The sequence below is a fragment of the Gallinula chloropus genome, assembly GCF_964237585.1.
Source record: "Gallinula chloropus genome assembly, chromosome: 4".
Lineage (NCBI taxonomy): Eukaryota > Metazoa > Chordata > Aves > Gruiformes > Rallidae > Gallinula > Gallinula chloropus.
In genome coordinates, this window is record NC_140088.1 from 8,669,015 (window position 1) to 8,690,922 (window position 21,908).

Below are 21,908 nucleotides of genomic sequence, written 5' to 3' on the forward strand. Positions count from 1 at the left end.
TCCCACAAATGTTTACTTTATAGAACTGGGCAAACCTACATGGAAACCTACGTGCATTTCTGAAAAAACAACCAACCACCCCTCCCCCCCCATTTCCCTGGTTCCCTTCCGTGCTGTAGCTCTGTTGTTACTCAGGTTGTTGGATTCCTGGATTCACCTCTCCCCCAGCTAACCTAGGGTCCTACTCCAAGGGTGCTGGGTGAGAAAGGTCCAGTGCAGGCAGCTTTCTCTTGGGAGGGGATGCAAGTATCTCCCTGTAACCTACTGCTCTGGCAGCCTCGCTTCTTCTCTGAGCTAATGCTGCCACTCTGGGGACATGTTTTCATTTTTCTGCTTAGATTGCAGTCTCCAGAGTGGTTTTAGTTTATTAAATAGAAGTCTAAATTTAAGGGGACTCATAAAACCAACATTAAAACTTAGATGATACCTACAGCATATGGCCAGGACCTACATAACACAGCTCCACTGCAATGAAGTCTCACTGATGATGGGGACTGGCAGCTCTCCCAGCTTCCAGTCTTCCATGCCTCCAGTGAAGGAAGGATATAGCTGACATCTGTATTTGTGAAATTCCACTCTCAAGGTTGGGCTCTGGACCTCTGTTCTGCCCTCAAAGTTCTTGTAGATTTCATAGCAATGCACCAACAGTTTGATATGAAAGTGTTTACTATCTGACCACGTAAACTCAAGTTTTCATTCTCACCCGTGACCTGACATGCACCTTAAGCCTCTTTTATGCCACAACAAGGAAAGTGCTACATTAATCTGTAATGAGTAATTAAATGAATATTTCCATGATTCTGGAAAACGGGGCCCCTACATTTATAAGGGGTACAATTTTAAAGTCAAGCAATTACAACTATGACTACTGTTTCTTATGTATATTTTTTTCATTTAAAAGATACTTGCTTAAGCTTTGGCTGTTTCTTTTGCTGTTTTTAACATGCTTCCACTTCTTTAACTATCCCAAATGCCAAAGAATAATGTAAAGGCTGGTGTCCAAGGAATAATGTATTTTTAATTTCTCAAGAAAAATAAACCCTTCTATAAATGCATAAGTTATGAGAATAATTAGCTTTTGTAATTAATGCTGTATTAAAAATAAAGTCAGACAAAATAAAAATAATTGAATTTTTTTTTAAAACTAAGACATTTTACAAAAAAGCAAATACATTTCCTGCAGCATTTTCCTAACTACTGTAATATCTATACATATATACTTTTATAATTGGATTCCAAATGTTTAAGCCTTTACCTGTGGCTACATGCACTCTATCACACACAAGCGGTACTCTTTATTTTACTGTGTTGTTACACACAGCATAACTTTATTATTAAAAAAAAAAAATCTACAAAGTCCAATAAACTAATGTTTCTTAAAGATAAAAGTTTGCAAAAACATGTTCTGCTCTGTTTTCTCCTTTAACTGGCCTTCTGTTCAGCATTCATTTTAAATGTAATGTTATTTCAGTCAACCAATACTTTTAAGCATGCTGAATAGTGTGGAACATTCCTTTATTCTGATGTCATGCAGAAAGCATTTTTCTCAGAAGACATCTTTTGTAGTTGTAACTAAAAGGCAAAAGAAACTGGAGATCTCAAAGGGCGGGGGGGCTACAGGGGGGATGGCTTAAACTCCTCAATCCTGTCACTTCTAAAACTGTGTCAAACCCACACATATTTTTGGCAGTGGCCTCTTAAAATGTTCCCTTATAAGCAAGCACTTTGCTATTTTTCAAGACATTATACTTATTTCTACAGGTTTTGACTAAAAATTCCTTGCATTATTGTACTGTATCACAGGGAAGTTCGCTATAGTTTCATGAAAGACGTTTTCATTTCTGACTGGCATCTTCTCAATAGCAGGGGGCCCAGGCACACCGCTCTCTTCCAGGCAAACCTTTCTGCTCTTAAACAGTACAGCATTCATAACTTACTTTCAGCACCGCAGGGCAGCTACACAGAAAAGCTCCAACTTAACAGGTTACATCAGAAAGTCCACTATTTGGCCAAGGTGTAAAGCAGAAATGCACTCCTCACTCACTTCTGCACCTTACAAAAAGGAAATCTTATCTACCCCAAAGACCTACATTTCCACACCACAGCCTGGTCTAGGCTCGAATATCGCAGTGTTACCCAACGTTGTGTACTTTAGTGGGGTTACTATTATGTATTATCACTCCCAGTTGAACACAGGAAAAGAATAAAAATCAACTGCAGAAGAAAGGAAAGATGAAAATATCTCATCATAATAAATAAATGTACTAGGAGTAACATTCATTTCTGCAAATACTCTGAATTCTCACTGTGTGAAACTGTACACAGAATGTGAATCTATCTTTATTACCTAGACTATCCCACACATGTGGATATAAAGGGTATATATTAAGGTAAAATTGCTTTAAAATATCATCAGCATGATTCAGGAACAAGAACTCTTACAAAAAAGGCAAAGCTTGGGAGATATCCCAAGGTAAGCAATGAAATCATGATTAATAAAACTTTTATATCATAATATGCTAGACTACTAGAGCATTCCACCAATCTCCCATATATTTCTACACAAAATTACATGAAGTTACACAAAAATAATTTTGAAAATATTGAAAAGGTTTTTTTAAAAAGCAAATTTTTAGATCGTTCCACCCATTAAAAAAAAAAAAGAATAAATGCCTCTAAATTTAACGTCTCTTCCAATGGTATTAAATATTTTGAGTTTAGCCCTGAAGAGCTTCAAGACACTGAACTTTAGAATTGGGCCATCTTTTTGTGAAGAGGAGCTATAATTAGCCAAAAGCTTGTTCTTGCCATTTTGGGTGTCAGAAAATTTTAACTCTGGGAGAGACAAAAAAAGAGGAATGCTATATTTAGAGAAGGAGGAAAAGAAAACACTCTGAGAGTACTTTTAAAAATCTATTTTTTTTAAAGACGGTTATGTACTCAGAATGACACCCTTGGGTTTACCAGCCTTACCAAAGACATCATTGGACCACAGAAAGTGTCAAATGTTATCAGTATGGAAATACATGGTACATATGCACAGATATATACATATGTACAGAGCCTGTTTGAACTGTGAAGTTCCAACTGCTGTCGGCATCACAAGTAACAACACATAATATATTTAAACTTCTGTGTTCTGTAAATATAGAAATATAGACACTTTCAGGATGGGTGTGTTATTTTATTGGATATTATTACTGGACTGAAATGTTGGTCATTTCTTTGTATATGGATAATAAAATAATACACAGAACATAAGGATGTCACCTTATCACCCATAATAAATACATGCACATTTTTTTCCTGTGTGCCTACTAATTAGTACACCAGCAGCAACATATTCTGCCAAAAATATACCATGTTTCAAGTAGACAAATGCCACATAGTTCTCAAAAATCTGCTAGGTTTGCTTAGAAGGGGTTTATGTTGGTGGTGATTTGTGTTGGTGTTTTCCTTAGTTTTGTTATTTGATTATCTGGGTACCCAGATTACACAAAAAATAAACGATACTAAAAATGCTGCAGGTTAAACAGAAGGCTTATTCTAAAGAAACTACAAGCACCATCAATGGCTAGAAACACTTAGAGGGATGAGAACCAGGAGGCTCAACAGGGACAGTGAGCGTTCTTTGCACAGACAGTAAACCAGAAGGCTGGTTTCTCTTATCTTTCCTGTAGAAATACCTCTGGAGCATACTCTGTCATTAGGTAGGACTTGGGAACAGCCTTGGGTTTTCATGTGTAATTTGAAACTGGGATCCAGGTCTTGTGCTGTGGAAAGAAGGGAAACCTGCTCCCAACACACCTTTAACAGTGTATCAAGGTGTATCTATTGCTTCAATCCACTCTTCCCCATGCAGTAATGACAGGGAGAGGCTCAACCGTTACCATCACTTGAAAGAAAAAAATATGCACAGATTTCTTTAAACACTTTAAACTGTATTATTACATTCTCTGAGAGTAATCATAATTGCTTTAATGGGGAAAAAATGTTCTTCTACTTTCTGTTTCTCCTTTACAAAGTCAACACAGCTCTGAGTATTCTGCATTCTGTTCTGGTTCGTGCATCAGCAGAACTGAGGTAAATTCCAGATGTGGGGTCCTCCTTGTTGGTGACCCAAGAACCAGAAAGAACATAGCTAGACTTTCAAATTCCAGGTTGAGCTTGTGGCACTGGTAGTCAAGAAAAATACCTTTTCACTTACTCCTGCTCCCCTTTGACTCGACAAAATAAATTCAATCACCCCAGGAAAGACAATCAACTGCTTTAAGATAGAAGATTTCTGAAGAGAAATCTTTGCTTTGCAACAACAGCATGCACTGAATGCACAATGTTAGCCTGTTCTCCACCACAGGTACTGTGCCATGTGCTTATTAAAGAGCATTAAAGTATGAAAGGGAAAAAGTGGGATTGCTTTTGAAGGAAATCAAGTTAAAATACTTCAGAGAACCAGTCCAAAACCAGGAGATTTAAATGTGAAAACAATGTAAGATTATCAGCTGCAGGCAGGATTGCTGAACAGATGAAGGCTAAACAGGGCAATGTTTCTACGTGTGTCTTAACTCCTAGTTATTCATCACTTCTTAAAATTATTCCCCCTCAAAATTTAAATATATTGTGTAACACAGACATTTGATACTACAAAGGAGTACACGGTAGCATGAAATCTGAGGAATAATATTGTGTTCTTATATTTTTTGGTAACACCTTCTATATACGATTTTAAGTGTTCCAACTCAATAGAACACACTAGCACAACACACAAAAGACAGCAAGTGTGTAAAGGAAAGACAGATTGCTAGACAAACATACAACTACAAAAAATACTGCAGAACAGCTTTCATGCTCAGGGGCAAGACAGTGTTGAAAAGGAAGTTTACCTCCCACACCCTTTAAAAAAAAAGGCATAAATTGTGAACATTTTTGTTTCATGAAGTCTCTGGCATAAGCTCAGTAATAGCAGTTGTCCCTAACCTTAATGCTATGCAGCCACTTAAACGACATGCAGCAACACTTTATATTTCCTTTATATTCTTCTGCAACCAGTCACCCCCACAGTTTATCATCCCTCATATTTATAACATATCCACCACAAGCAAAAATTCAATGTCGCTCATAATATTTTGAAAGAGATGCAGCTTCACAAATGATAGGAACCTTGGGGCATTTCAAATTGAATGCATTTTTTAAAACCATTTTAAATTTCAACTATGGACTGTAGCTAGGCCTTCTAGCCTAAAGGTAATGTTCTGTATTACCATGCTGGAGATCTGGGTTAAATTTCCAGCCTCTCTATAGCTTTCCAAGCTGGTACAACCTGGGGTGAGACTAGTACCCCTTGTTATCGTGCAGACACCACTTCAGCCGATTAAGGAGCAGTGCTGATAGGCTCTGAAGAGAGAATCCCATCCTCCTCAGCAAGGAGGCTGTGTCTTTGAGCATAGCAAGAGGTTAAAAACAGGGTTGAAATGGAGTATATCCTCAGGGCTCCATCAGGGACATGAAAGACAACCCAAGAAAGTATGTTATGTGACAACAAAGACATCAAATAATTTTAGTGGAATAGCTGCCTTCCACCTTTACAAGTTTTCTGGGCAGTTCCACATGGATACTGTATCTTTCTCCCCATCCATCACAAGATTTTTGTGTATTGCTCCTACATGCTATGAAACAGCTGCTACATTTGAATCTAGATGGCTGAATTACAATGGTGGATTAAGTTATTCCCATGTCATGGATCAATTATCAGGACCTTCTGTATCCAGAACCTACTCCTACGAAGACACGTGCAGGAAGAAAGCAGCTGGGTTCAAGTGTTGCTACTTAGTCCACACACCTCCACTCCTGAAATTTCACATGGTCTTGCACACTCAACCACTGAAAGATGTTCAAAACTCATTTTACATTTAGGAAGGAAGGATTATGTTTCACTATTCCTAGATATCAAATTATTCTTGTATACAGTGAAAATCAATCTCTGCAGGTAAATGTGTGGTATTTATATAGAGACTCAAAGCCAGTCCAGACACAGGAAAGAATTTCATGTAGTTCTTGACTGTTTTCTGAAGAGAAGCAGAGAAATCCTATATTTTACCTGCTTGTAAAGCATATGGGGACCCTTTAGAAAGGCAGGTATCATCACACTATATGCTACTTTAAAGGCAATAGACTGACACTGGGCTCATGGTACAAGCTTTGTATCTGATGACTTTAAAGCTTTCATAGTGTGACTTGAAATCTGATTTTCTCCATTAACGCAGTTATATACAAAAGAAAAACAACTTTCAGATTAAGGTAAGTGGCTGCACAGTGAATAGTGGGAGTAAAACCAGCATCTGTGGTGTTGTGCAAATCGGTTATTAGTTGAAGACTGGACGCTGATAAATAAATGACTGAAAGGCTTCATACTTGCTGGAATATAGAATCACAACAAGCCAGAAAGGCCAGTGCTAAAGTGCCTAAAAATTTGAAAGATATATACTGCTAAAAATTAAATTGAAATACATTTTCTAAATACCTTCCACAGCATAAGTGGCCTGTATCTTCTTTCAAGACAGAGTATCAGTTTATTTCAAATTTAGAGATATTGGCCTTGATTCAAATTCATGGCAGTTATAGAAACCAATGTTCCATGGCTTGATTCAGGTGGCAAGCATTAAATCTTTTTCCTGCTGTCATGCAACAACAACTTTAATACAAATTAGCACTGCCAAACTCAGTTTCCTGAGCTCAGAAGTCCTTGATGCTACTCCCTGAATTTTATTCATACTTTCACACGGATTGTGCTCTGCTGAAATTGTTGTAGCTGACAAGAAACAAAAAACTACAATTTAATGACACTGGATTCGGTGTTATAATTCATGACATTGTAGAAAATTTAACATGCAACTCTTCATTATTTTTTTAACTGAGGTAAAGCTCAATCAAATCCACACAATGTTTCTTGGGTTTTTTATGTTGGTTTGAGGTTTTTTTGGTTTGGTTTTTTTTAACCTGGAAATTTGGTTTCTGTGAGTCAGATCTTCCCTTCAGACCAATTGTTTATGCTGAACCCACTTCTGCCAGTCAAAAACAACTCACATTTTTCAAGCTACCGATCCAACCTTTACAACAGCCTTCTTGGAGTTGAAGACAAAACCATCCAAGCCTCAGAACACACAAAACAACAAACCAGAAGCGAGAGGGGTTTTTTTCAGTTTTCCTACTCACCAGGAATATACAATTAACTAAACTTGACACTCCAGACAACTCAGAATGAGATCCAGAGGGTAGATCTGAGTCAGAGAAAGCGTATTTTCACTTAAGAAAGAACCCTCTGTTTCTTCGACCAGCCACTCCAGACTGATGGGCCCTTAATTACAGAGTTCCACAAAAAACGTTGGGAAATGCCAATGAGTACCTAAGCCTCCTAGGTTTCCATGGCCAAGCTCAAAAACCCCTGGCAAAAATTTGCATTTCAAGGAACACCCAGTTCCAATTCCTAGCGACTCCCATAGCAGTAAACCAAAATCCAAACCCACTTCCTAACAAAATTTCTGCCAAACCGTCAACTCCCTGTAACTTAAAAATGAAAACCTCATTCTATCTGGATTCAGACCTCAATTTAGAGCCAGTCATTCACACATTTGTTTTCCTTTTTCATTATTATTTTATCAATCATTTGTAATCCAGGAGTACCCAAAGGCTAATCAAACTCCAGGCTTTAGTATGCTGGCAACAGAGAGACATAAAATGGTCAGTCCTTACAGGGGGCTTAAAATGTGTGAAGATAAAGGAAGAAAAACAAATTAAAATAGCATCCCCTTCCCTCCCCAAGCCAACCTTGTTAGTTCTATGACTAACAGAAATTAACTTATCATCTAAATTTAACCTTAGTTATTTTTTAATAACTCTAGCTTTGCTATCTTCTACGTAATCTTCTTCTAAAATATTTTTTTAAATTTCTTCATAAGAAAACAAAGAACCAATCAGTTTCTCAGTTACCTCTTTTTCTGCCTACCTGTAACTACCCTTGGCCAACTGCATAAAGAAAGGTACACCAAAATCATCATACAGTGACATCACTGAGGCTCTGAAGGCATGACATACATGCTCCCAATAGTGTTCTGGCTGGGCCTTCCTCCTTCTCTCTCTCCTCCTAGGGAATGCTGGTGCTTTTCTTAAGAAAAGGGTAAACTGTTATTTATCATTCTCCTCAGAACAGTCTTTCTGAAAGTTTCAACAAATCTGCCTTACTCTTCAAAAGCAAGGAGATCAAAAATGCTTAGCATATTCCAGATGATATGAGTGAAGCTCATCTTATGAAAACACTTGAATTAAAATATCATTTCCTTTATGGTTCAAACATATGTGTGTAATGTGTTGTTTTCGTATCGAATGAAAGGAGAGATCAAATGCATTTTCTCCAACAGAGTTTTGGCTCACAGAAACCTCAACACCCCAATGTCTTTTGGAATTACCAAAATTTACGCCATCAAACAGCCACATTTTAAATAACTAATGTTAACAACGAAATATGCTTACTCAAGATTTGTAGCAATTTGGCCAACAGTGCTAAAGTGAATTTTGTAAAAACTCTGCTCTTAGCTAGAAGCCATACAGGTAGACAAGAGGCTTTTCAAAGAGTACGGTAGATGTTTACAGCAATTAACAATGAAAAGTAAGGAAAGCAATGGGTAAAAGTTCAAAGCATACTGTGCATTCATACAGTCCTCTCTATATATTACTAAATACCAAACATTTATCACATGTCAGGAATAGAAGTCCCATGGTTTTTAAGGCCCACATATTTAATTGTGAATGCATATAACAGACTTCCAGTATGTACTCGCAATTTGGAATTACAGAAATAGCAACGTTACCTAGCTTTCATTGAAAACAAAGAACACTCTCTAACTGGTTTCACCTGTGATAGGACCCAAGTGATGAAAAAGAAATTGGATGTCCTAAATATATGGCTAGTTTCTATGAGGACCTGAGCATCTTATTGGTACAGACTTATTTTGGAGACTAGTATCAAGACATTATATAAAATGTTGGCTCTAATACCTATACTAAGTGAAGGTTTTTGCATCCAAGGCATAAAACCATGTGTACAATTGGAGCTAAAATAATAGAAAAAGCAGAAGAGGAAAGTTGGAATGATTCTTGATGGGATTTCCTAGCCATACTGCACATACTCAGCTGGATACTCTGCTGCTGTAAACCGACAACACTCCACTGGAGCCGATGGAACCAGAGTACTTTACACTGATAATGTGGCTCTATTTACTGATGTCAAGACCAAAATAAGCCCAGCCTTTCCCACCAAAGAGATTAAAATATAAAAATGACCTTAATAAATACAATGATGTTTGTATATGTGTGGAATTCCTGCATCTTTTGTGCATATCAAAAGAAACAATGAAAGGGACAGAGAGGGTGGTGGCAGAGCAATAATGCATCATGTAACCTCACTGTTAAGAGATTCATAATCAATCTTCTCTAGCTGTGTGCATAGTGCCTATGGCAATGTGTGCCTTTGCACTGCACTGAAATAGAGAAAAACTTACTGACAGGGGACTGTGAGCCCAAGAGACAGCACTGAAGGAGCTGCTTAAACCTGTGAAGTATGCTGGACACCCTTCAAGAAATCCACATAAATTAGTGGTGGCATTATGGGACAGGCCAAAATGAATAAATAGCGATCGGCTGCATCCTTAGGGATTAGTAAAATTCAACTTTCTTCATGAAAATATTTTTTTAAGAAAAAACTCTTGTCAATGAAAGTTAATAAATTTTCAAAATCTATACAAATTCATGTCACACCAGAAGACAGTGTACAACATGTAACCTGGACAGGTATGTTTCAGAAATTCCTATAAAAATATTTGCTAGTCTATCTGATAGTCCACGTTTTACAGTTTTTCTTAATGTATCTTGCTGTCCTAACCTTCAGAAATTACTTTTGACTCCTGCAAAGTGACTCACTTCACAAGTGCTCTCTAGTAAGCACAGGAACTACCCTGATAATTTATCAGACAAAAATCAAAGTAAAATTTATTGATTTCATTAGACTTCAAGTCTAGTTAATAATACTAAACACATCAAAGCTGTCACAGAAGGAGAGTTTCTAAGAAAGTTAGACTAAAAGTATGATCCAAAATCTCTTGAAGACACTGATAGTCTTTCCATTGACTGATTCCTGTGAGCTATGAAGCAGGCCTGAATCGGTCAGTAATGATGCTCCAAGATACAATACAAAATATAATTCAATTAGGAATGTACAAATATGGAATTATTGTACTTCTGTCATGACAGAAGAAAAGCCAACTCTTAGGAATCTTTAGTGTAGCATCACAAAGCTCTTTAATACTACACTGCTTGTCAGGCGTTCTTTCTCCCTTTTTCAGTACACATTAATCTGAAGTATTTAAAGTAATCATGGCATGGCCTGAGCACAATAGGGGAACGTCCTCCACAACAAATGCCAGGTGCTCGTGCCAGCAGAGCGATTCCCTGGCTGCAAAGCTGGCAGAACAGAACGTCTCAATCGGCCAAGAGCACGGACAGTTTTCTGGGAAGGACTTTGGTAACTTCCCTAGCCACAAGCAAAAATAAACTGGTTCCGTGCACCTAAAGTAATAAAAAGAAAAGGCAAGATGGTGATGTAAAAACTCTAGAATAAAGCCTTCTGCCTACTTGCTTCTGAATGTTAAGGAAAGAACAGATCACCATTAGAAGCCAATCAGAGGTATACAAATCCCTTAAATTAATGAAAATACTTTTTAAAAAGTTATACCCCAGGCCTGTTCTTTTCTTCATTCTGTAGCACTGCATTAATCTCATATTTTGTCTAGTTTTGTTTATTTAATTAAAAAAAAAATTAAATGGATGCTCTGTTCTTTTTATAACTTTATGCTCGGGCATACCGGCATTCCGTATGTTGCCACTGAGCATTCTGATGCTGAGAAGAGCTGAAATCAAGACTCAATAGTGACAATGTGCTTACAATGTGCTTATACACACGTTCCAAGATACCACTGCTGCAGAATACGTTGCTAATATTTACAAAATTCTAGACAGCTAGTCTCCACTAGATTCAGCCTTCTTTTCAATTCATTCATTAAATATATAAGTGATCCTGAAAATCTTTAATTGGGTAGGATCCCTGTACTTAGATAATAAATCACAAGTAGAAATACAAGCATTTAAAAGGCTGGGCCATGCATTCTAAAACGGGAACTAAACACATACGATCATTTCTGCAGCATCAGCAAACACTTAGCAGAGCACTAGTGCATGTTGAATGTTATTTTGTCTAAAAACACACGATAATACAGAACTTGTTTTAAAATTCAATAGCAATACCTGCATATTACATATGTTATGAGGCTTTCAGTGTTCACATCTGAAATCTTGACACCCTTCACTCTCTACTACGGATCAGGTTTTCACTTCTTCAAAGAATTTCTGTTTCTTTCAAAAGTATCCCTTCCTGGCAAAAACAAAGGACCCAATCCAATTTCTACTGAAAACTGGAGGAGGGTCTGTGTTACTATCATTTTCTTCTATGAAAAACACAACCCAAGTGACATTTTATTGCTACTGGGAAACAATTAAAAAAAAATAGTAGTGATTGGGAAACCAAAGCCCCATTTTTCAAAACAAGCCCTTAAGCACTTACACATCTTTGTCCTTTTCAATGAGATTAAAGTTTGTGTACATAAATCATATTCGAAAAAGAAACACAGGTCCTGAACCACTTTAGCTGTTTGGAAAATATTACCCTGCAAATTCAAGTAATTTTTCAATAGACAGTATCGTTTCTCTGCTTGCTTTAAAGTAGCATTTCTCTTAACTTAGCAATTTTAATATCTTTTACCAGGATTTACTGAAGATTTTCACTTAAACATGTCTGCAAACCCAAGTTTCAATTTCTTGGACAACTTTAGCATTTGCTTTGTTTACACTAGCAAGTAAAATTGAAAGCAATACATTATCCAGCCTTAAGGGCTTGTTTCTCTTTCTCCTTTCAATTAATCTTGTCTCCCAGGAGTCCAGCATTAAAATAAAATAAAATATCAATACTATTCTTTTTAAAATTTCTATGTGTTTAATTACAAGCAGCAATTAATCAATTTTTTTCAATTTCATTTCTTCTTGGGGGCATCTAACTGATAAACAGAAAATCAACACCAGTGTATTAATCAAATAATCACAAAACTTACAGGCAAAAACGTGTTCACCCCATCAAGACTGTAACCTAAAGCTAAGCAAATTCCATCTTTTTTCTTGAATAACTGGTAGAACTAATTTATTTTTCCTAGAAAACATTTTTAGAATATATATTAAAGTTCGACAGAGGAGGGCTGATGTCTGTTTTCAATTACACTCTGCAACTTCATTAACACCAGTGGAATTGTTTGGATATACCTAATGGCCAAAAATGACTCACAGTTTACACCTTTTTTTCTGAGTACTTTCTATCAGAGGAAACAGAGCTGACAACTAATCCACACTGATATTCCCAGTACAATCCTAAAGCCTCAAAAATGCAAATTTCAATCATTTTGACATTGTTGTTACTACTGAATCCACTTTAAATGGAAGAACACTAGATTCTGCTGCTCTCTTCAACATTTTAATATCAGCAGATCAAATTGAATCATTCCAGATAGGCTTGGATTTTGATCTATGCTGAGATTAGTTGAGAGTCACACAGATTTTCCCTCAACCCCCTTGCTTTGGAGGAATTCTCAGTATGTCTGACAAGCTGGCCTTCCCTAACGCTACTCCAATTATTTTTGTGAATATATATAAACTCCTTCTCTGATACTATGAGTATTTGACCTCATTTACATTAGAGCAGCCAATAGATGTTTTTTAGGTACTACTATAGATAAGAAATGAAAATATTCCAGGAGTTAATTTCCATTTCCAGGATAATTGTTATAATATTAACCTTTTTGTTGTTGTTGGTTTTTAATCGATTTAATTATTTCCACCCTTTTAATCAGTTCAGATAAATTAACTGATTTAACTGCAGCAATCTATTTATTTCTGCACACACAAAATGTTGCCCATCAACAGGCATCCTGAAGTTTCTTCTTCTAATCTTATTTCCCACTGAAAGCTTTAAAAATCTTTAATACATGCCTGCTGCACAGCTAAGTTCTCAAAAACTGTTTATGGCAGATTTATATTAATTTACCTATATAAAATATATCTGCCAAATTATTTTACATAATACTGTAGTAAATTCATCACTACAACAGTAATGAGCACCCTTCCCATATGAAAAATACTGACAACTCTTATCACAGTACATGCTGCCACAGACTTCATTCCTGGAGTCACAATCTCTAAGAAAAGCTTTGTGCTTCCTGGGCCAGGAACTTTTTGTGATGGACTTACCACTATTGCTGTTAGCTAGGTCTCTTACCCAAGTACTGCTTTTGCTTACATAGGTATCTTTGGTCTGTATGTATGTGTTTATTTATTTATTTTAACTTATATAGCTTTAACCAGAACATCTGAGTATGTGAAAACATGTATCTGAGCTGCAGGTTCTTTGAGAACCTGCAAAAAAATTTTGCACTAGACACAAAATTATAGACAGGATTTGTTTACATTTGTTATAGCCATTATTTCACTAAATGCAGAACTTAGGTCTGCTTCATAAATTTCATCACCTCTACTTAGTAAAGAGGCAGCCAGTGAATTCTTTTTTATAGGCTCTCTTTGATCAAAAGCGGTAATTTTATTTTTTATCATTACTTTTCCAGCTCACTTCTACACAAGTGCTAATACTTTACCAAAAGTTAACTCTATCGTATTTCAGCATGGCATTTTCGTGATTGTTTTCCTATCTCTATGGACAAATAATGATCCATAATCCAACAGGAACTGAAATACATAAAATCGATTAACACCTTACCTGCATCAGCAAAGCAGCTGGTGACACGATCTTAAAAAATCTGATGTGGAGAAATTTACAGTGACAATTACTTTTTCCCCTGAATCACACCATAGAGGTAAAAATTCAATTCTAAACATTCAAAATTCCATGATTTTAAAGCTGCTGGCCTATGCAAAACTGAGATTTTTATCTTGATTAAATACTCAAATTTCATCTCTTGGAATCCATTACTTTATACTAACAAAGAGTTTGCTAGAAAAGTTTTTAAAAGCTCTCCAGGAGCAATACATTTCAAGTCTGACATAATTTCAAACACTGTTAGAAATGTATCTGTCAATATTTGATCTTAAAACAATCTCATTAAGAGAGGTGTATCTCAGGTATTATTATAAGGCACACTTTTTAATATCTTATTAGCACTTTATTAAGCGGTTTGTGCTGTGCCATTTTAATGATGAATCTATTGTTTCTTGCAGAAAGTTTCCAGCAGCTTGATAGCTTCCACATACTTTAAACACTGTACAGCAAACTGTGTTCTGTAAATCTGTACCAAGACTTTTTTAAAACACTTATTCTTTTGCTAAAGAAGGCCTTGGCATAAGGAGCTCTGTGCCATGGCCTGCAGCTACATCTCATCCCATAGGAAATGCAAAGATCAACAACACCTAGCATGTCCAATTATTATTATTGCTGTTGTTGTTGTTCTTATTATTAAATTAAGCCTTCCTCCTTTATCTAATGTTTCTATGTTTACGAATACAAGGATAAAATCTGATCCCATTGAGGTGAATGAGAAAATTGCAATCTACTTCACTATCACCAGAATTTGACTGAGGAACTCAATTAAAAATACCTATCTACACAGACAAAACTGCATTATCATTTTAGTTCACTCTGTTGTGAAAGAATTTTACAGATTAAGTAAAACTAGGAGGACACTGCATGTTGCCCTGCATGATACCCTTCTAATTACAAACAGGGAGCTGGGCCTGTAATGTCTGGCTGTACGAGAGTTTCTCTCTCCAGTTTAAAAGTCATGAAAGGCAGAAAATCATAAAAAGCATGAAAACACGCCACTGCTGTTTTCTTTTTAAAGGTACTTATTACAGCTTTTGATTTATAATATATTTTACCTTCCAACGTGAAAAGTGTTATCTATAAACCACCAACCACTGGACATCAGTCAGTGTTCAAGACCTGGTCTCCTGCTTGCGCTGTGTCCTGCTTCTGCTTCCCAGCATAACTCCTGGTCAGCTACCCGCACCTTCTTCTATCCAACCATTTTGATGGAGAAACAGGTGGTACTTTACAAATCCCAGGTTCCAGTTTTTTATAAATGAATACTTTTGTGATAAAAAATATTAAGTTTGATCTTGCCTCCTGCCTTCACTTTCCATAGTAAGAGAGCTTAGAGTATCCAATATGTGGGCAGCAATCAAGTTCACAAACTGATCTACAACCTTCTCCTTGTCCATGTCTGGGGTTCCTTAAGAACAGGGAGTGCAGTAATTAGACCTCCACAGTGGTCATGCAATGTTCCCCATCTTGTCATATGAAGAGATACACACATAGCCTATGAGCTTTGACCTGAAGTACATGTGCACACACTGCATGGATAGATACACCCTTGTCATCATACATGGGATATAGTTTGCTCATGGGATCAAGAGGACACACAAGCAGTGTCCACACCATATACGGCCCTAAATAATTCTACATGAAGGCTAAAAATCTTTCCAGACAAAATTCTGGCCCCACTAACAATTCTTTCCTTCCTTCTGTGGCTCAAAAGACCTTCCCGTTCTACCCTCAATTCAGCCATCAGGTCACAGGAATAAATTTTCAGTAGCTCTGGTCTGGTCTTTCAGGAAAAAGCTGTGCAGCTATCAACAGCTCTGTAATACCCTGTAATACTTTACTTAGAAGAAGGTAACTCTTCACTTCAGGAATTCCAATTGGGATCCCCTGATTCACAAATGACGAAGTCCAGTCCCTTAGAAAATACGATCTCTTCTTCATGAAGACATTCCCTTATTCATCAAGGGCAACGTTTCCTGAGAATTTATTTATTTATTTCTTTTCAGCCCTCTGACCTCCCACACACCAGCACAGTACTTCAACAGAAACAAGCACCAGACATGCAAGCGTTAGAACATGGTTTTTGCTGAACAGCGAAATCATATGACTGCAGAGAAAAACAACGCCTAATTATATCAGTAGTGGTCTTTCATGTTCTGCAGCCAGTATAATCCTTTATGTTCACTTCAAGAACAAAATGCTCCCCTTATAAATAATGTTTGAGACTCTATGCTGCCCATGTGAGCAGTAGGCATTTCTTCAGCAGCTTGCTGCTCCAACACAACAAGGATTTCTTTTCCTGTAATAGCACTATTTCCAGGTCACTAGTAGGCATCAACATGAGCTTCAACACTGGTTCAAAAATTGGGCTTTTAAGTGCTAGATGTTCACAGGAACCTTTTTCATGTACAGAAACAGTTGTTAAAATTATTTATCCACTTCACCTTATTTTGTGCATTTATATACTGCCAATGTGATGTAAAACATTCCTGGACCATGAAGGCAAAACCTAATATCTAATCCTGTTTTTGCCATTCTTGAAGTATTGTGGATCTCTTGGAGACAACATCAGACATAGCCAACCCAAATGTCACTATCTGCAACACTCATGAATTTTTAAGTTATTTACAGTTTTTGCATTTACCCACTTCTTATGGGAGTAAACCCTTTTTCCTTACTGTTAATTGTTCATTTCCAATTCTGGGGGTTTTTGTCCCCTCTAGAAAATAACTAATGCTTATTACCTATGGACCGTGCTACAGCCATAATCTTAGTATTTACTATCATCTCCAACATTTAAAAAGAATCTGCTTCAATCTCTTCTGTCCTAGACATTGGTTCCCACTGTTTAATCATAGGCAAATTTCTATCCCTTGCAACACTGAAGCAAATCACAGAATCACAGAATCACAGAATAATAAGGTTTGAAGAGACCTTTGAAGATCATCGAGTCCAACCATTCCCATCATATGCTAAACCATATCCCTAAGATATCCTAAAGAGGGCCAACTGCATACCAAGCTGTATCAACCAGACTGTACGCAGCTGGTGCCCTTCTCTTTCCAACACTTTTGACATTGCAACGTAAGTACTGAGTCCAGAGTGGGGCTCCTCGTACAAAAGTACAGGCACATACTGGAGGAAGACACTGCAGAATGCAACCAAGATACATAGAGGAATTGTTCAGCTGGAAGAGCAGCAGGTGAAAGAGAACTCTCATATCTACAGGTCTCTAGTGGAATGTTACAAAGAAGATGGAGCCAGACTCTTTGTAGAGGTGTGCAGTTGTAGGACAAGAGGCAAAGACACAAGCTGGAATACAGGAAACTACAATTACATATCAGAAAAATCTTTTCTTTTCATTAGGTAGTCAAACACTTCAAGCTGGTCAGGGACATTGTGGAATCTCCATCAGTGGAGATATTAAAAATGTAACAGTCCTGAAAAACCAGCTGTAACTGACCCTGCTTCAGAGGGAGCAGGGAGGGGTTGGACTAGATGGTCTCCAGAGCTGTATCTTCAGCTATTCTGTGATTCAAAGCAAGTCAGTCAAAGCCTCTCGTAACATTGTATGGTTAGTCCAGGACCTGTTCAAGACGGCAATCCATATTCAAACCTGAAAATGAATCAGGTTTCCTCTTCCAGTTATGCTGTTGAATAAATCAAGCTTCCTTTCACTCTCCTTCCAAAATGTTCCTTTAAGCTTCTCAACTGCATTTAGCCTGTTCAAAAGTCTACAGAGTGATATTAGCACAATGTTTTCCTAGAACATTAGTACCATTTTTCCTCTCAAGGTCCTAGGATATGTAGCCACCTGAGTTTCAATTTTGATTTGGAACTAGATGATATCTTTAAAGTCCCCTGCAACTGTAACTATTCTATTCTATGATTCCAGGAACTCGCCAAATCGCTCCTTCTGAATCAAGATCTGTTTATCAGATCTTCATTATATAATCAGGTATGGATATCAACCTTCTGATGAACAGCAGTCTACAATCAATTTCTTTTTCCCTCCCCTGCCTTAAACAAATCAACACAAGAGGAATTACCAGGCTACAGAAATTTACAAAGTGCAAACTGTATACCTGCTTCTACCTCAATAAATATGAGGGGTTTTTAATAATGCCAAGTCTACACTCATATAACAGCAGAATGTGTCTTCAAATCCTTGTATATATAAGTAATTAAATTTACACACATGATAACCTAACTAGTACGCAAATGTACATATTTATGAAAACAGTTCTTTCAAAAAATTACAACAATACAGGAAGTATTCAGAGACTTTCACCTTTGACAAAAATTCTCAATGAATACTGAGGCTATATGCCCTTTAACATCCGTATCAGTACTAGTTGGTTTTGTTCACTATTAGCATGTATAAAATATATTGCATCCCAGTTTAAAAGTATAAAACACACTGAGGTGCACACGTGTTCATTGCTATGTTCAAGTCATCACCGCAATTAATTTTATGCCATTGGGGTTTCACCAAGCAAAAGAATACCTAATCATTTAATTTTACTGAATTCAGGCTGTTTAATATGCACTTTGCTTGATGGTAATAAAAAATCAAACTTCAGATATGAGTGTAAAATTAACTACTATGTTATGGAAAACTCTTTCCAACAAATGAAAAATAAACAGCAATTAAAATTATGAACTTTTCAAAGCAGAGACTCCTCTTTTTTTTTTTTTTTTGCAAGACATCATATGGTATGACACCTTGTCCATACAGCCCCAATAAGGTATTTCTTAGCCATATCAACATGAGACAAAAATACATTATGGAGCAGTGTAATTAAGCTGCCAAACACCAGCCAAAACTATTTAGCTGAGGCCATTTTCTCTAACAGTTTTCTGAGAAAGAAAATCATGAAAGAGACTTGATAAAGCTTCCAGAAACATCCTACACAACAGGTGTAGTGGGTCAGACCAGTGCTTCCTGTATACCATCTCCAGCCACCCCCAAAAGCAGTTGCAAAGAACAACATAACAGCAGTGACAGCTTATATGACGTGCACCTGCAATCTCCAATCATTTTCAGTGCAGGCCCTTCCTCAAATAGATACATACTTAGTATCATTCAGTGGATTTCTCAGCCATAACCTTGTACCATCTCTTCTGAAATTCATAAAAAGACACTACACTACTACTTCTTGTAGGTACTCAACACCCCAGATCAACCAAGCACACAGAAAAATCAAGATTGGTAACATACAATTATTATTTTTTACTGACAAAAATATTCAGATTACCATCAGTAACTGGTGTACTAACACATCCACTAGATAATCAAGTGACAAAGGACAAAAACCCTGTCCCTAGTCCCTAAAATCTTATAGTGCATGTATCAGATAAGAGATAGGAAACTATTCAGAAGCAATAAGGCAACAGCAGCTAGCATCACAAAGAAGAGATGTCTTGTTAGAAGTAGTTTGATGGCGTCATGCTTTTGTGTGCATTTCAAGTAAGGAACATGGTGGGAAGAGAGATGAACTCAAAAGGAAGGACTACTAGTCTGACCATAAGGTATCAAACAAATGTGAGTTTGCAAATACAGTATATGGGCAACAGGATCACAGAACAACAGAATTGTAGGGGTTGGAAGGGACCTCAAGAGATCATCCAGTCCAACTCCCCCCAACAAAGCAGGTAAAGGATGACCTTGACAAAGAACTGGTAAGATACTGCTGGGTGAAAAAGGGCTTGAAGCTTAGAGCAAGTAACTAATATTTGGTGGACCAGAGAAAGGAGGCCAGTGGGGATGTAAAAGACATGGTGAGAGTGGCAGTCTGTGACTCTGAAAAAGATTTTGATAAGAGGATTCTGGACAGGTATGACTGGAGAAAGAATAATCTCAATGGTAGTGAGGATGAAAATTTAACTGAAGAGGAGGTAGGAAAACACATACAGCAGGGATGTTAGGCAGAAAGAGCCTGCAAGACTTAGATGCTGTCTGCATACAAAGAACTAAAACCAAAATGATAGTTATACTAGGTCAGTTAAAAAATGTAGCACAGAAAGTGTTCCTTTCCATGAGATCCCATGTCAGCATCCAGCAGTCAACAGTGTAAAAACTTCCTCTAGTCGAGTTGCATCATCACCATCACATTTAATAACTCCTCAGAGACATAATAGAGTAATGCCGTTCCATTATTGAACCTTTTCACATTGTGACCTCCAGAACATCTTTTGGCAAGGAATTCCACAATTCAATTGCATACTATGTTGGAAAGGGAAGAGAGAGAACACACAATAAAGTCCCCAAAACAACAAAAAAACCCAAACCCCAAAACCCCACTTCTGTTAAATGTTTTAAAACAGTTTCCTGAGAATTACACAGGATGTTTCCTTGTTCTCATAGTATTAGAATTAATGAATAATTGTTCCCTAACTGCCTTCTTGAGGCCTTGAATGATGTTATAGCTGATTCCGCTCAGTCTTCTCTTTTCCAAGATGAAGTATTTCACTGTATTCAACTTTTACTCTGACAAAACTCCTTCATGTATCTCATCAACCTTCATGCCCTTATCTCAAACTACAGTATCTTTTTGAAATTATGACAGAAAAAGTACAGACAATACATAGGCTGTACACATTGTGGATTTATGGACTGGCATAATTAAGTCAATGTTCACATTTTCTGTTTGTTTTTTCTATTTCTTTCTTACTAATACCAAATACTGTACTTGCTGTTTTATCTGCCAAGCAATAAGGGAGAGAGAGGTCTGTACCAGTGAGATCGTCAAATTACAGACCAGTCCTAACAGGCAATATGGCATTGTTATCCTAACAAGTAGATGGAGGGCTTGGAAAGAACTCTAGGAAATCTGTTTTGACTATGGGCATCTAAGATAGGCAATAAAGGAGGAGATACCATGAGCCTATGAATCATCTGCAAAGAGATGTTACTTGAATTGTGTTTCCACATAAGATTATGCAAAGATGAAGAGCAGAATAAAGCGGGGGGGGGGGGGGGAGGAGGTGGCTGAGCGACAGCATGGTGCAGAACTCCCACATAAAGCTGGATAGTGAATGAGAAAGGATGTCCAAAGGATGCACTGAAAAACCAATCAAAGTACCCAAAGACATCAGAAAGAGGGCATATGCCAAGAAGTCACAGGGCAAAAAGAACAGGGAGATGGTCAACTGTTTTCACATCTGATTGGTGGGTTGGGAGGATCAAGAGTTAAGATTTAAACTGTGTTTCGCATAATGACTTAGAAGTCTGTATCTTGCATTGAGAGGCAGTCTCAGACGCAACCCAGCAGGATGACCCCACTTAGTTGCACACGCCTCTGCTCCACCTCTTAACATGCCCTTAGCACCACTGCCCATCATGGCAACGTACTCTATGTTTGTGCTTCCTCATGCTTCCATAGCATGGGGAAGATGATGCTTTACCCATATGATTGCAATGTCCAGGGCCTTTCGTGCAGCAACTGGATTTGCCTTTTGCAGCCTTTGGAGCAGAATAGTGACTAAGGTAGTACTAATTCGACCTCGAACTATTACACAACTATGAGACACAGCTCCTGACTCTATCAGGAACTAGGCTACAAGTGTCAGGGTGGCCCTTCTGCTACGGATCTGCATCTTCTCTCCCTCACCCATTCCCAGACCAGGTAACCAGGCCAGACACCTTCTGCTAAGCTTTATCTCACCATGGAAGGAAATTACTGAAAAATGTAATCGATGCAATTTCCCACCCTGAATTCCCTTCAAAGAATCTGTCCATGAAGTGGCACAGTCTAGATCAAAACTACTGTTTAAATTTTTTTTTGGATTCCCCATTCCTCTCTACTTTGCATACATGTCCCATGAAAACTGTTTTGTAGATGTGCTACAGATTGCACAACAGCCCAAATGAGTAACTCTATGAACTGATTTGTTTTCCAACAATTACACATGCACATACACATAC

At 37.4% G+C, this 21,908-nt stretch overlaps 1 protein-coding gene across 6 annotated transcripts in view; it reads right to left on the bottom strand.

The window, feature by feature from the left end:
• The window catches only part of NPAS3 (neuronal PAS domain protein 3), a gene marked incomplete at both ends in the record, with an annotated part of 611,353 nt that overhangs the window by 577,420 nt on the left and 12,025 nt on the right, over positions 1-21,908 (bottom strand). The window lies entirely within an intron of this gene.